Genomic DNA, 14,990 nt, shown 5'->3' with positions numbered 1-14,990 from the left:
TTGTTCTGAAAGCAGTTTAGTAAATTTCCCAGAGTGTCTCTGGGAAAAGCTGTGGCCTCGAGCCATCTGACATCACTGGGAGGTAGATTGGGTCCATCACGACAGCCCCTGTGAGCATCTAAGTTACTCACATGCTGAGTCAGAAATGTGAGAGGTTTTCCTGAGAGAGCAGAGATTGGCTCTGAGAAAGATGGGGGAGGCCAGTGCTATGGTTTGGATGAGGGTCTTCAAGGTCTGTGTTTTAAAAGTGTGGTCTTCAGGGCAGCAATATTGGGAAGTACTGTGGACCTTTCAGAGGTGGATCAGGTTCTTAGGTCATCGGAGGTGTTGCCTTTACAGGGGATTGTGGGACCCTGGTTCTCTCTTTCTCTCTCCTCTTCCAGGCTTGTGATGTGAGCAGTTTGCTCTGACACCTGCTTCCACCCTTGCCATTCAGTGCCCCTCACCAGAGACCCAAGCAAAAGGTTGCCCAATCTTGGACCGGAAGCTCCTGAACCATGAGCTAAATAAACCTTTTCTCTTCATAAGTTAATTGTCTCAGGTGTTCTGTTGTAGCAATATAAAAGTGATTGATACAGCCTGCTTGAGCTTTTTGTTTTCTTCCAAAGGGAAAATTCTAGAAATCTCAGAGATAGAAAGGCTCCATAGAGGGCCATTATACCCATCTGAATTCCTCCAAGATTTTTCGCCAAACTCTGTAAATTTTACCAGAGGGCCCCACTTGGTCGAGTCCACTGATGGAGCTTTAGGCGTGGACTTAGCTTCTTGGTTGTGTGGGAAGAAGTCAGAAGAAATGGAGAGTCATTGGCATCTGGAGAAGTTGGAAGACCTTCTTAATCAATATCCTTCCATCTCCCTTTTTCTCTTTGTGAATAATCCCCACATGGGCCATTGAGGATGAGTTTGGTCATAGAGTGGCCCTCTGTATCTGTTGGTTCCTTTTCTTGGCACCAACCAAATAGAGATAAAAATATTTGAAAAAAAAATTGTATCTGTGTTCAACATGTACAGACTTTTGGTTCCTTGACATTATTCCTTAAACAATACAGGATAACAACTATTTACATATCATTTGCATTGTATTTGGTATAAGTTAATCTAGAGATGATTGAAAGTGTATGGTGGAATGTGCCGAGATAATATGCCAATCATGTACCATTTTATATAAGGACTTGGGCATCTGCAGATTGTGGTATTCATGGGACTCCCGGACCCCTCCCCCATAGGCACCAAGGACAAATGTTATTTAGTTGGCAGGTTTTGAGGTATAAATACCGCATCTGGCATTTTATAAGGACCACCTACATTTCTAGCATTTTTATTCTACCTTCCTGACTGGATCGCTAACTTTCTAGCTCTCGTGTAGTTTGTAAAGCTTTTATTTTCTGTAGCCCAGCTCATTTCAAAGGATGACATTCACTAGTGGTTCAAGGCCTGGCAAGAGGGGAAGATGTGTTTCCTCCTCTGCTTTACCTTGTGTTTGCCAGCCTTGGTGAGGCAGGGACGCCTTCCTGCAGGAGTGCCTCACAGCTCAGACCGCAGCTGGCCTCTGGCAGGGGGGTGCCAACAAAGAAGAAAACAAAAGCAAGTCCGTGTTCATTTCAAGCTCCATTAGGGGCATGTGTTGGGTGAGGAAATCAATGGGAACAACGAAACTGGCAGGAAAAGAACTTCTTTGCCTCCATTTCTAGAAAGGAACTGACCACAAATAATGATGAGGCAGAAATCACTAAGCAGTACCCATTGTAAAAATAGATAAGTTGAAAGAAAAATCACATTCAACCAAATAATTTTTTTTTCAGTTGCTTCCAAAGTATAGAGGACAAAGATAACTGCCCCTTTGTTCCTTTTTTTTTTTCTTCTTCTTCTGGTGGCAAAATACCAGCTGGGACCTAGGATTACAGTACACAGCTAGCCACTGTGAGAGTGAGATGCTTTGAATGAAGGAATTACTGTTAGGAGGTTGTGCAACCATTTGAAAGGATAAACTCTTTTAAGTATCAATAACATTGATGATTCGCCATCATTTGGCAGGTAATAAAGGCCATTTTACAGTTTAGCCTTCAGAAATCAGTAAAGAAGAGATGGTTTTCTTAGAAAGTGATTGAATCAAAATTTATCTGTGTTCCCTGACAAAACGCAATGTATTGAGTATTTTGAGTGGAAATGTGGACAGTAGTATAGTTTGGATGTTTGTAAACAGTCTCAGCAGAATCGATTCTTACTCTGTGACTCTGTTCTCATGAAACTTGTGAATTTATGGGAAGTTATGAAAAAGGAAAGATTTTTTTTTTCAGCTATTTGGTTTCTTTAATAAGATTAATCCTGGCTGTTTTCATTTTCATTCATTTGATGAGCTTTTCCCTGCCTTTGTTGTCCTGGTGTAATAGCAGAGGTGGGCCACTAGGTGGCACTGTGCTAGTGGAGGGCCCTGGAAGAAGTGGATTCGCTGGGTTTAGCTGGTGTTAGGTAAATTCCTGGCCAGGGAACTGTCAAAGGAGAAAGTGGGAGAATGAGAATAAGAATTGGAAGAGAATAGGACCACCTGCAGGGCAAGGGGCTTGCATTTGTCTTATTGACTGACCTGAGTTAGACTCACAGAAGGCAGTTTCAATCACCTCATAATGGAAATAGAGATGAAAAGTGGGCATATGGTCTTTGGAACTCAGCATTCAAGGCAAACAAATCAAGGAGAAATGTATGGATTACCAAAAATTGGTTAGAAAATCCAGGTAATCTCTACAGAGAAATCCTTTCATTAATACTTCTTCTAGCCTTGGTGATGAAATTAAATTTGGGTATTTCTTCAAATAATCGATATTAAAAATTCATACCACATTGACACCAGGCACTGTTTCTGGTCTGGGCATAAAAGGCTCTTTTCTAGCTGTTTCGATTTAAAAGTTAAAAACCATAAATTGTCTATACTTTGCTCAGTTATCTTCATATGTAATGAGGCCAAGACTCTTTTTCCTTAGTGCCCTTGCCCCTCTCCAATGGCTGGTACATGAAATGGCAAATCCATTTCTTTCAGAGAGGAGAGGGAGGGTGATGTTAATATGGCATTTGTACCCTTGATGTTCATGCCCAACTATCAGGTGGTTATAAAATACCTTCCACTTTTGTGCCCTGCACTGTGCCCAGCACTCTGGTGGATTAAGAAATAAAAGCCATAGCTCTCCCCCAGGGTCTTTGCAAAAATAATTCCTGACTCGATATGGGGTGGCATTTGTCGCATGTTGCACAGAGATATAGCTGCACCCAACCCCTCATTAACTTAATGGATTCCTATAGTCAGTCCTCCGGGGATGAGGAGTTGAAACTCCGGAGATTTGCAGGAAGTGTGGGTGTATTTATAAATGTGCCTCCCATTACTCCAGGTTCTGAAAGCAAGAGAGCGCTCTCCTGAAACACTGAGAAAGTGAACAATGTGCTGAGGACCTGTCATCATTTGTTCATTCATTTATGCTTTTTATGACACCTAGTTCTGCTTCCCAAGAAGAGAAAGCTGATTCATGTGTATGCTCTTTGTCCATCTTGGCCTTCCCATTGGCCCATTTAGTCTGGCTTTTTTTTTTTTTTTTTAATTTTTTTGTAGTGAAGGTCACCTGCATGAGGCATTTGGCTTTGTTTAGGGGGAAGCTTTTTTCTGTGTTCAAAAGCAGTAAGTCTGTTTTTCACCAACCATCTCTCAAAAGTAATCATGGAACATAGACTCAGAGCCCAAATTTAATGTAAGACACAAAACCGTTTTCTTAGGCCAGCAATATGATTAAAAATGTTTTGGAGGAACTTTAGTGAGCCACAGACATTCCAATTCTTAACAGTGTCCACGGCTCCTATGTTTTATGTCCAGTTGGATTTACATACTTGTGATCTCTGGCTTCAGGGGTATCTAAGAAATGGATCAGCATGAAGTCAAAATATCTGTATTCCATGGAGAATGAGTTGGGACTTCTCATATAACAGATGTAAAATAAATGGGAATATATCCCACATTGTGTGCAGGAGGGTAAATTGGAACTTCTGTGGAGCGTGATTTAGCAGTATCATGGAGGCCTTGTTCCAGGGGGAACCCTTATGCAGGGTGAAACAGAAGCAGTGAGAACAGAATCATGCAGACCCTTGAAGGAGGTCTGCCCCTCCTGCTCATCCAGCATGCCCTGGCAGCAGAAATATGCTTCACCACTCCGAGGAGTTGGGGGCTCTTGCTAATCCGACAAGTGTCTTAAACAACGATCAATTAAAAATATTTCATAAAGTAGCAAGTCTTTGAAGAGAATGTGCCCTTCCTTCAACACGACAATTCCATCCACTCCTAAAGAAAGAGCTATGAGGGTGGAAATGTTTAGATACAAGGATATTCATAACAACATCATTTATAAAAATGAAAACTGAGAATACCCTAATGTCCAGCAATAAGGCTTCATGAATAAACCATATGACAGCTCTTCAGTGGAATACTATGTGGTCATTTCTTATTTGGGTAGAGAAGTCTTTTTTTTTATTTTAGTAAGTTGAAGATGATTCAACAGCAGTGTAATCCCATTTTTTTTCAGACACAAATATGTGCATATTGGTGTGGCAGGTGGCTTCTAAGATGGCACTCCATGAAGTCTGCCTCTTGGTATTCATAGCCCTACACAATCCTCATCTCTTGAGTAATTTGTTTCTAACCAATTGAATATAGCAATACTGGGGGAATGTCAACTCCATTCCTAGGTGAAATCGTGTGATTTTGTTATCAGACTCTCTCAATTGCCTTCTTTGTTGCTGGCTTTGTTGAAGCCAGCTTCCATGCAGAAAGGCCCACAGGGCAAGGAACTGGGAGTGGTCTCCAGCCAACAGCCATCAGGAAATTGAGGCTCTGAGATCCCGCCAGCAAATGCTGCGTGAGTTTGGGGGTGGATCCCTCCCTTCCCCACTTGTGCATTTGGACCAGACCCCAGTTCTAGCCAATACCTTGATTACACACACGTGAGAGTCCCTCAAGAAGAGAGTTAAACTTAGCTATGCCCCGATTCTTCACCCACAGAAACCATGATAATCAGTGCCTTATTTTAAGCTAGTTCAAGGTCATTTGTTACATAATAGGAAATAACTAATATCCAAGGCAAGAGGTCTCAAGGTATGTACTCCAAAGTGTCAGATGTCATGTCTGGATGGCATAAATGGAGCATTCTTAAAATGTTTGGGGACTACAGATCACTTAAATGTGGTACTGGCAGACTTTCATATTTATTCTGATGAAAAAATTGGGATTTTGACACTGTCATTGAATAAACAGAAGGGTGACTTAACAGTTTACAATTTATTTGGCTGATTTCTTATACTTATGACAGAGCTATCTTGTCTCCAAGACACACTCTATATTTGTGGTGCATGTGCATGGAGGGGGGATGTTGTGATTTGAGGTGACTTTAATCCACATTTTTTTTTTCTTTCTCTTTGCTGCAGGTTGGGTTCTCTGAGAGCTGACTATTGAACAGAGTTTGGATTACAACATGCTTGTTAAGGATCAGCACCTGTGAAAGAGAAGGGGCAGAAGCCGGATGGAGCAAGGGAGACTGAATTACAGTGCAGGCTGGATGAAGCCTCCTCTGCCTTTGTGTCCTGAGTGGCCTACTTCTGTGGCCCTGCTGTGTTCAGTCACTGGGCACGGGCTGCTCCCAGAAACTAAGTAACCTCTGGCTGGTCGCTCTCTGCCCCTGAGACAGACCTACAAGAGGTTGACCACTGGATGGTGTTTGCTGATTGCACCTCCTGCACTGGGCAGTGTGTCCTTCCTCGAATGGGATGTGGGCATACCACAGTAGAAGGGAAGGAATGAAAACAGGCCTGGGCTGAAGTTGCCCAATCACATAGGTAAGTCTTGAGTCTATTTGACCCACTGACCTTTTCCTCCATTGAGTAGGAAAGACCGGGTTTTTATACCCATCTGCAATGGTCACTGCAGGTGCATTGCCTCAGCAAGATCAAGCCCTTGGGTGAGGTCTTTCTCTGTGGTCAAAGCCAGCATGGCAGGAGCTGACTGCTGGGCATTGTCTTCTGACAGCACTCCCCACACTGGTCCTTCTTTCTGTGGGGATTTCAGGGGACATCTCTGGGCCCGCAGTACACTATTGGCACCTCTCAGATCCAGTTCTTCATATGTGTTCTGGAAGCAGCTTTTCTGAGATTCCAGTGAGTCTCCACCTTACCCTGGAGGAAATTTGTAAGAGGGATGTAAGAGAAACTAAAGTCTTTCCACGTTTCGTTACCCATCTCCATAGCTCTCAGAATTTTCTGTGAGCCAAACCTCCTTGGATAATGCTCCTACCCTGCTGCTTATATGAGTTCACATAATCATGTCCACCTGGTTTCCAGTGGTAAATCACTGCTCTCTGGCTTTTTATGATTCTGGTGCTGTCATCCTCCTTGCCCTCAGTAAGCCTAGTTCTAGAACAATCCCTCCTACCATCAGCCCTGGCTTGCAGAGGAGAGCTCCACCCCAATACCCACCTCTGATAAAATGCACCAGTTAAAGCATTTCTCTCACCAATAGGCCATCACAACTCATCAGGAATGAGACCCCTGCCTTGTGCCAGAGGCTGTCTATCCTCCACCAACCACAGTGACGGAATCCCTGCTGACAGCTGTCACCAAGGGAGCCTGCTCCCCAACCCTTTCTTGGACCACGCCCAGTCCAACCCAACTCCAGGTGACCAACACCTGTGAAAGGGAAGGACAGGCAAAGGATTAAGCAAAGAGACTACAGCTGGGATGCACTCATGTCAAGAGTTGGCCAAACTCCTGGGAAACTCTGGAGAGTTTGTGGCCCATCAGAGTTGTCCCTTATTGGGCTGAAATGGCCTGGCATCAGTGATGAGTCACTGGAATGGCTCCCCTTGAAAGGGCTTGCTCTTGGTTGAGTAGCCCTTAGGAACAAGGCAAATACTAAAGTCACCGGCAACTGGAGCCATCTGCTCAGTTCACCTCCAGCAGATGAAGCAACATGTATTTCCTTGAATGTTGATGTGGTTCTCATGTGGTCTGTTCCCGCCAACACTCATGTTGAAATCGAATTCTCAAGGTAGCAGTATTGGGAGGTAGGGGGCCCTTAAGAGGTGGTGAGGTCATTAAGAGGGATTAATGAATTCTTGCTCACTTTCAAGGGGCTGGATTCATAACCATGAAAGTACGGTGTTACCATGAGAGTGAGACTGGCTTTCTTGATTTGCTCTCTGGCTTCCTTTCTTGCCGTGTGATCTCTGGCACATACTGACTTGTTTTCTATTCTTTCACCTTGAGGCCCTCAGCAGAAGCCAATCAGATGCCAGTACCAGTGCTCCTGAATCTCTGGAACTGTGAGGTAAATAAACCAATTTTTCTTTATACATTATTCAGATTCCAGTATTTTGTTATAGCAACAGAAAATGGACTAAGACGGATGGGAATCTGAGTGGTGCATCACCATGCCATCACACTGCTGAAATGTAATTCCTCATTATTTTTTGCCTACAATGTTCATGTATCATTTTCCTAACTAAATACACAAAGAAAATAAGAAAAAAAAATCTATTTATTTGAGTGAAATTAAAATCAGACTACTCTTTCTTAGTTGGATTATTTGCTTCATGAGAGATTTGTTCTCATTTCTAGCATGTAAGGTAACATGGGTGATTTGAAGCATCTAGCTGGACCGGAGGTAAATTTGGTCAAACCAGTTGATCAGTAGATAATTTTGACACCTTTGTGGAAACCACTGATGCCTTTCGGCATCCTTTGGGCTGACTAAATCAAGTGCGTCTCACTGCCCACTGGATGAAACCAGATCTAATAATGACCAACCTGATGGTCTAGGCTCTACTAGGCAGTGTCCTCACATGGCCTTAGGGAAGACTGTGTGACAGACAGCTCACCACCCTCTCCTAGGGTGGTGTTGACTTGTCCGTGCCGTGCTCAGTTTGGAATGTTTTTTGGCTAGCTCAGACTTATGTCGCCACTGGATTTGATCCACTTACCCAAGTCCTGGTTTATTAACTTGGAACAATCAGAGGGAGAGTGTGTCAATTTCTTCTCCCTCTTATCTCTTTGAAGGTTCTCCTTCTGTGAAAATGCTTACGGGAGGAGATTAGTGGAAGGTTTTTGCTTTTGAAGATATAAAGACCAGCCTGGAGCCTCATTCCTGCTTCTGCCTAATGGCATCTCTTTTCCAATATGAAAAGCCACCTTTTGACAAGAGGCTTTGAGGAGCAACTAGAGAATTTAGTTTCTCTATAATAACTGGGGAAACAAACCAGACAAAAAGAAACACTTGAAAATTGTGGAGGGTCAGTTTGGGGGAATGGGAAGAGAGCATAGGCTTTGGTGACAGTCATGCTGAGGATTCGTGGGTTGAAATACCACGTCCTAGTATGAGACCTTGGCCAAGTTATAGAAACCCTCCATTAGTTCAGTTTTTCCCTCTAAATAAGATCCTGGTTGTGGCTCATTTCTTTGTTCCCATTCCTAGGAAGTATCCTGGAATGTACTGTGAATTCTCTGTCTTTCCTTTTTTATTTTTATGCTCATCCATTTCTTAACCACTTCCAACAGTTCAATCCCCACCTCTCCTCTGCAGTGGCTCCTATTGACCCTGACACTGGCTTCCTTCTTGTCAAAGATCCATCGTTGGGCTGGGGATGTGGCTCAAGCGGTAGCGTGCTCGCCTGGCATCCGTGCGGCCCAGGTTCGATCCTCAGCACCATATGCAAACAAAGATGTTGTGTCTGCCGAAAACTAAAAAATAAATATTTAAAAATTCTCTCTCTCTCTCTCTCAAAAAAAGAAAAAAGATCCATTTTTTTCCTATCTTTATCTCCTCCCAGCAGCATCTGACTCGCTCAGCCCCTTACCTGCTTCCTCTTTAAGTACTTCTACCTCCAGGCTCCCTGATGATGCCATCTCTTGGAAGGCTCTTTCTTTTCTGGGTCCTTGACCATTTGCTTGTTCTTGGCCAACCAGGGGCCAGAATTGGGTCTCTTACCACATTGTCTAGCTACACACTCCCTCTACTGGTGTTATCTTGGAGATCCAAGGCTTTCAATACTATCTATACCCATGTTGATCACTTTTGCATTTCGATCTCCTGCCTTAACCTTGCCCCTGAATTTCAGTCTCAGATATTCAGCTGCCTCCCTCTCATCTCCACTTGGATGTGTCAACTGCATCTCAAACTTAACTCATCATTTTCCGTATTGTGCTAGGTGGTCTGTTTGGCAAGTTAATACCATTCTTTCCTTTTATGCTTTGTACCTATTACAGAGGCTGGCAATCTGCCAATTATATTTCCCGGGACCCCTACTTATGGGTATCCAGTTTAATCCCACCAATAAGAAGCACTTGTATGCAATTTGTAGAGAACAAAAGAAGCAGAAGCCAAATACTTGCTACTCCTGGACTTTAACAAACAAGACATTCTTTTTTAGTGGTTTCTAGTACTTTTCTATGACTCATCTACCTCTGAAGGTCAAATTAGCCCAAGAGGCTCCTTGAACTTGTAACTTCCTTCCACTCAGAAAGGATGGGCACCAAGCTAGCAGTCACCTTCCCCTGACCTGTGCTCCTTCCCCATTTCAAATATTTTGTAAGCCCCCACTACCTTAAATCCTTTCTGACCTGCAATAAAATTATTTCATTTCTCATACCTCTTCTAAATCACCTGTCCTTAAATATTACCATGCATCAGAAATGGAAGAAATGGAAGTTTTGTTAAAACAGACTGCTGGATCTAGCCCCAGAGTTTCTAATGCGATATCTCTGGTGTGTGATCAGCTACTGCTCATGATGTTGGCCAAGGGGCTACACTTTGAGAACCACTAAGGTAAGACTTTGCCATCTCAGTTAATGGTACCATCTGTGTTTTTTCTTAGGTAAAAAACATCAAGTTTTTGATTCTTCTCTTTCCTTCACAGTCATGGCCAGGATATTGTTTATTCAGATGAAGAATCTGAATTTCAGGAAGTTTGGGTAACTTGGCCAAAGTCTTATACATGTAGGTGTTATTTCAACCCACTTTCCCCTGAGGCTGACTGTCACCAGAGCCTGTGTTGTTTCCTCCTGATAGACCCTCCACAATGTTCTAACTGGGAAAAAAGAGTTTGTATATGCATATCTTTATCAGTGAAGTTTGAAGAGGGGTCTCCAGCTTCATAAGTGAGGGACTGGTATGAGACAGTCCTGTAAGAGATCAGAAAGTCATTTGATTTAGGAAAGACTGGTAAAATCGCCAAGCAGGGCTGGGGTGCCTGTTTGAGACTCAAAGTTACAACTCAAAGTAAGTCTAGTCTGCACAGACGTGGGATTTTTCTCGAGCCATGTTTACATGGATCACTGAAGCTCTGGGATAAAGTCCCTGGAGTGGGATTGCTGAATCAGGGATTATGTCCATTTTATGTTGTGGTGGCCATTGCCAAGGAGCTGTGCCAATGTACTCTTCCATCAAAATGTTTGTTTATAATTGTTAATACAGCCTAATATCAAACGTGTTCATCTTTGCCATCTGCTAGGTGGGAAAAAAATAGTATTTTGTTGTTTCAATGCAAATTATTTCATTATGTGTGAGAGTGAACATCTTTTTCTGGGCTGATTCTGTGAACTGCCTATTCATGATGGGGACATCTTATGAGTTTTAGAATAGTCAGAGAAAAGAAAATATATTTTGTCCAAGCCACTGAGCAAAATATACAAATATTGAGAAGGAAGTTCAAATATGCTGGGGTTAGAGTTTGAACACTGGCATCAGAAGAGAGGCTTTCTGGAAAATACAGCTTCCTCTGTCCTGGCTTGAAGTGTTTCATCTGGGACCATCACTCTCCTTAGACACATCCTGGTCCCACCCCTGTGGTAGGTGCCATCCATTCAGAGACCTTTACCAGATTCCCAATTCCTACCACTGCAATCCTATGTCTAATTGCAAGTGAGATTTCACCTGTGACGCCGTCCTGGGGAAGCCCTGAAAAGGAAGGAAAAGCAAAGAATAAAAATGGAACAATCAAATAATTTCCCTTGCTCATAGGTGCAGTGGGAACTGTGTGTCAGAATTATGTATTTGGCAGCACAGAAATGATACTAATGAATGCAAAACTTATGAATCATATGCTTTTCAACCCACTGTACAACTCCTCAAGAGAAAATAAGACTCCTAAGTCTAGAAAAGTTGTCTAAACTGAGATCCACGGTGTATACATGCATACACAGTGCATTGTGTGTGTGTGTGTGTGTGTGTGTGCACACATGCATGCATGTGCACATACAGTGTACTTTTTCAAAATTTTAATCAGGGGTATGAAAGAAAGGAATCATTTGGACTTTTTAGGAAGCAGTGAATAAATAGGTTCTGTTGAAAGGAGTCTCAGGAGTCACTCTACACCCACACTTGGAGAGGTGGATGTGGCTCTGACCCTGGAGAGAGAGCACAGGGCATTGGGATTGATGCCAATGTAGACATAAAGAGAACCACAGTGATGGCATGGATGTGGCCCAAGGGTCCAGGCCTGGCCGAGGTAGGGGGGTCTTCACGTGGGACTGGAGCTGTGTTTTACATTAGGACTCCAGGAAGGCAGGGTGGAACACCACCCTGCAGGGGCCGTGGAGTGAGACCAGGTGAATGGTGTTGTGTGGAGTCCTGGCTGAGACTCTGGCGGTGAGGTCCAAGGGCAAGGGCTACCTGGAACGGGCAGTTCTACTTTTATTACCTGACGAGATTGTGCCCCTTCCTAAGAAGAAAAGTATTCTCTGCCAAAAGCATATTTGGGACACTTCTGAGGCACTTTCTCCATGTGGAGGTATTTCGTGTTCTTTAGCCCATGAAATTTTGACAGATACCTAATAAATCTCCCAATCTTCAGGTGACAAAATTGAGACTCAAAAAGGTTACGTGACCCTAGTTCGTGTGTGGCAAGGTTGGATGATGTGGACTGAATGTTTCATCCCTCAGATTTATGTACTGAAGTCCCAGCCTTATGGATGGAGTTAGGGGGTGGAGCCTGGGAAGGGGGGTGGTTAGGTTTAGATAAGGCTGGAGAGTGGGCCTTCACAAGGAGCCAGCACCATTACAATCAGACTCCAGTGAGCTTCCTCCTCTCTTTCCACCATGTGGAACACATTGGGAAGGTGGTTGTCTGCAAGCCAGGAAGAAAGAACACTCCCACCAGAACCCAACCATACTGGCCCCACAGACTTCAAGCCTCCAGAACTATGAGAAAATAAATTCCTCCTCTTAAACCCACCCAGTCTCTGAATACCATACGGCATAGTACGATAGTGTCAGCTGACTAAGACACTGGGTTGCAACCCACATCTATCAGAATGTAGCACCCTGACATTCTAGTGTACCCTGACATCTCTCCAGGGTGAGTTATGATTCCATTATGCTGTTCTGTTAAAATATCACACCATAATGGTAAAGTAACTCATGATGAAGCACATGCAAATTTCCATGAGAAGTCTACAAAGCTTCTGGGTGTTGCTTTTGGTGTTTAAACTTGTCATAAGGAAACTGTTCAAAGGGAGATGTTTAATTCCTTCCCTTTGAAAGAATGGAGCTCATACTCAGTGCATCCATCATCCTCAGAAGCCTATGCTCATGCCCTGGTCCTGGGTTCTATAAAACTCTGTTTCCTAACTGGCTATGTAGCTTAGAGGAGGAGCACTTGCCTAGCATTGCAAGGCCTTGGGTTTAGTCGTCAGTACTACCAAACACGATAAAACAAAACAAAATTCTGTCACATAGAAACTATAAAAAGGTCCTACACAGCAAGAATTTCCTTATACAGAGAAGCTGTTCTTTCACTATTCACCAACTTTTGCCTTTGAAAAATAGATTTGGTTGAAAGTGCCACAAGGCTTATTGTAAGTTGATCATAACATTTGTCAAAACATCTAAAAGCTAAGCCACATTGCCAGCTACTGAGGAACATGTCAGCTCCAAAACACCTATAAAAAATTGTTCCTGATTCTTTCCCTTGAAAGTAATAGGGGACTGAGACCAAGTTTATTCTCTTACTTTCTTTGGGAATGATCTTGGTTAGAGACTCTTGCCTGTCAGTCATCTCAGCCTTGAGAACTAACTCAGGGAAGTCTGGATGTAGGGGTTTTGGGCCCTTGACTAAACCCCGTTTTAGCTTTGTCACAACAGTGGCCAGTTCTCTCGCTGTTTTTCTGCTCTTCAATTTCTAACTTGATAGGCTGATTCTATTCTCTGCCCCAACTGTAGCCCTCCAGCCAATGTAAAACCAAATGAAGCTAAAGATCTCTCTCAGGAGCTTTCTTTTTGTAGGGAAAAGGGTTGATAACTTTCTTTTTGAACAAACATTGATTTTTTTTTTTGGAAGTGTAAAAATACCAAACATTTGGAAATCATTTTAAAAATATTTTTAAGTTATTTTTAAAAATCTGTTATTCAATGCAACTACTATATCATTTTACTTTTAAGATTCATGCTTTCAAGAAAAATATGTAAATCTTAATAAAGTACACATGCATGTTTGTATTTTAATTTTTATGAAACATAACAACATAGCATTTTCCAAGTTATGATGGAAATGTCATACTATATTTTTAAATTATTGCATAGCCAGTGAAAGAAGGCAAGTTTCTATCAAGGGAACATTAGAGGCTTTAAAGTCAGAATTGTCTTCAAAAAAATGCAGTCACTTAGCAGTTGAAGCTCTTTATTTTCTCTCATTGTGCCTCAGTTTCCTCATTTCTAAAGTGAAGTAATAACATCTACCTCTTACAGATGCGGTGAGAATTAAATGAGAAATTAAATTGGCATTCTATACCTAGATGCTATTTTCACCTTGATTAAAGAGTGGAGGTGTGATGCTAAGATGCTCTCTAGTTCTTGGGAATGACTGTATTTCTTCTCTTTAAATTTGCATTTAGCAGTTTCCATGCTTCTCCATGAAATCATGCTACAGGTTTAAAGAGCTAACAGAATTCTGTTTGCTGCCTTGGTTGCTGCATCTCTGGGCAGCTTGGGTTATTGTTAAGCAGGTAATGATGAGAGCAAAGGTCCAAGCTCTTGGGACTCAAAGACCAGTTGGCCTCCTAAAATGTTCCAGGAAAAGTATGCTGTTGAAAGCAATGCCTCTGGACTCCAATCTGTGACCAGAGAACAAAGGACATCAATTCAGTTTGCTAAAATCAGTCTAACAGGAAATACTTGGAGCATGCATTCTATGGGGCAGGCTTCGCCCTAAATGGGAACAAGCCTGGGTGCCTGCTCTTAATATATACGGAGGAGACAGACATTCCACACAAGCTCAGCATTGAATAAGGGATGAGCAGTGAAAGGGGATTGGGGTGGTCAGAGATCTCTAAGATGCTTCAGGGAGCAGAGACAGAAGGCAACAAGAGCCAGCCATGTGAGCATTTAGGACCCTAGGTGGCCAACCTTCCTGTTTTACCCCAGACTGAGAAGTTTCTTGGGAAGCAGGTCTTTTGTTACTAAAACCAGGACAGTTTCATGCAAACTGGGGATAGTTGCTGACCTCAGTTAGAGGGTTCCAGGCAGAGGCAACAGCAAGCACAAAGGCTGGAAAGAGAGAAAGTATGTGGCAGGTGCTGGGATGTCCCAGAGGCCAATGCGATGGCATAGGTCAAGCAGGGGAGAGAGAAGGAGGCAAGCACAGAATGGGGCTTCAGCCAGACCAGACCACACAGAGACTCTCTGGCTAGCATAAAGACAGTTGATGAATGAACTGCCACTCTCAAGTATCCAGGTGCAAAAGATGATGAAGGCAGGGAGTGAAGAAAGAGATGTACAAAAGCAGGGCTCTCCTGCCAAAAGGAGTGAGGCCTGCATGTTCTCACTTCTCCTGATGCTGTGGCAGGTGAGCATCTGCATCCTAGATGGTCCCAGAAGCCTATGTTAACGCTCTTCCTTACCTGTCTCCATGACTGAGAGAATGTGGTTACTGGATTGTTCTATTAGAATCAAGGAGGCAATTTGGGGAGTTTCATAG

Source organism: Callospermophilus lateralis, chromosome 3 (genome assembly GCF_048772815.1).
Source record: "Callospermophilus lateralis isolate mCalLat2 chromosome 3, mCalLat2.hap1, whole genome shotgun sequence".
Classification (NCBI taxonomy): Eukaryota; Metazoa; Chordata; class Mammalia; order Rodentia; family Sciuridae; genus Callospermophilus; species Callospermophilus lateralis.
This window is presented reverse-complemented; position numbering follows the sequence as displayed.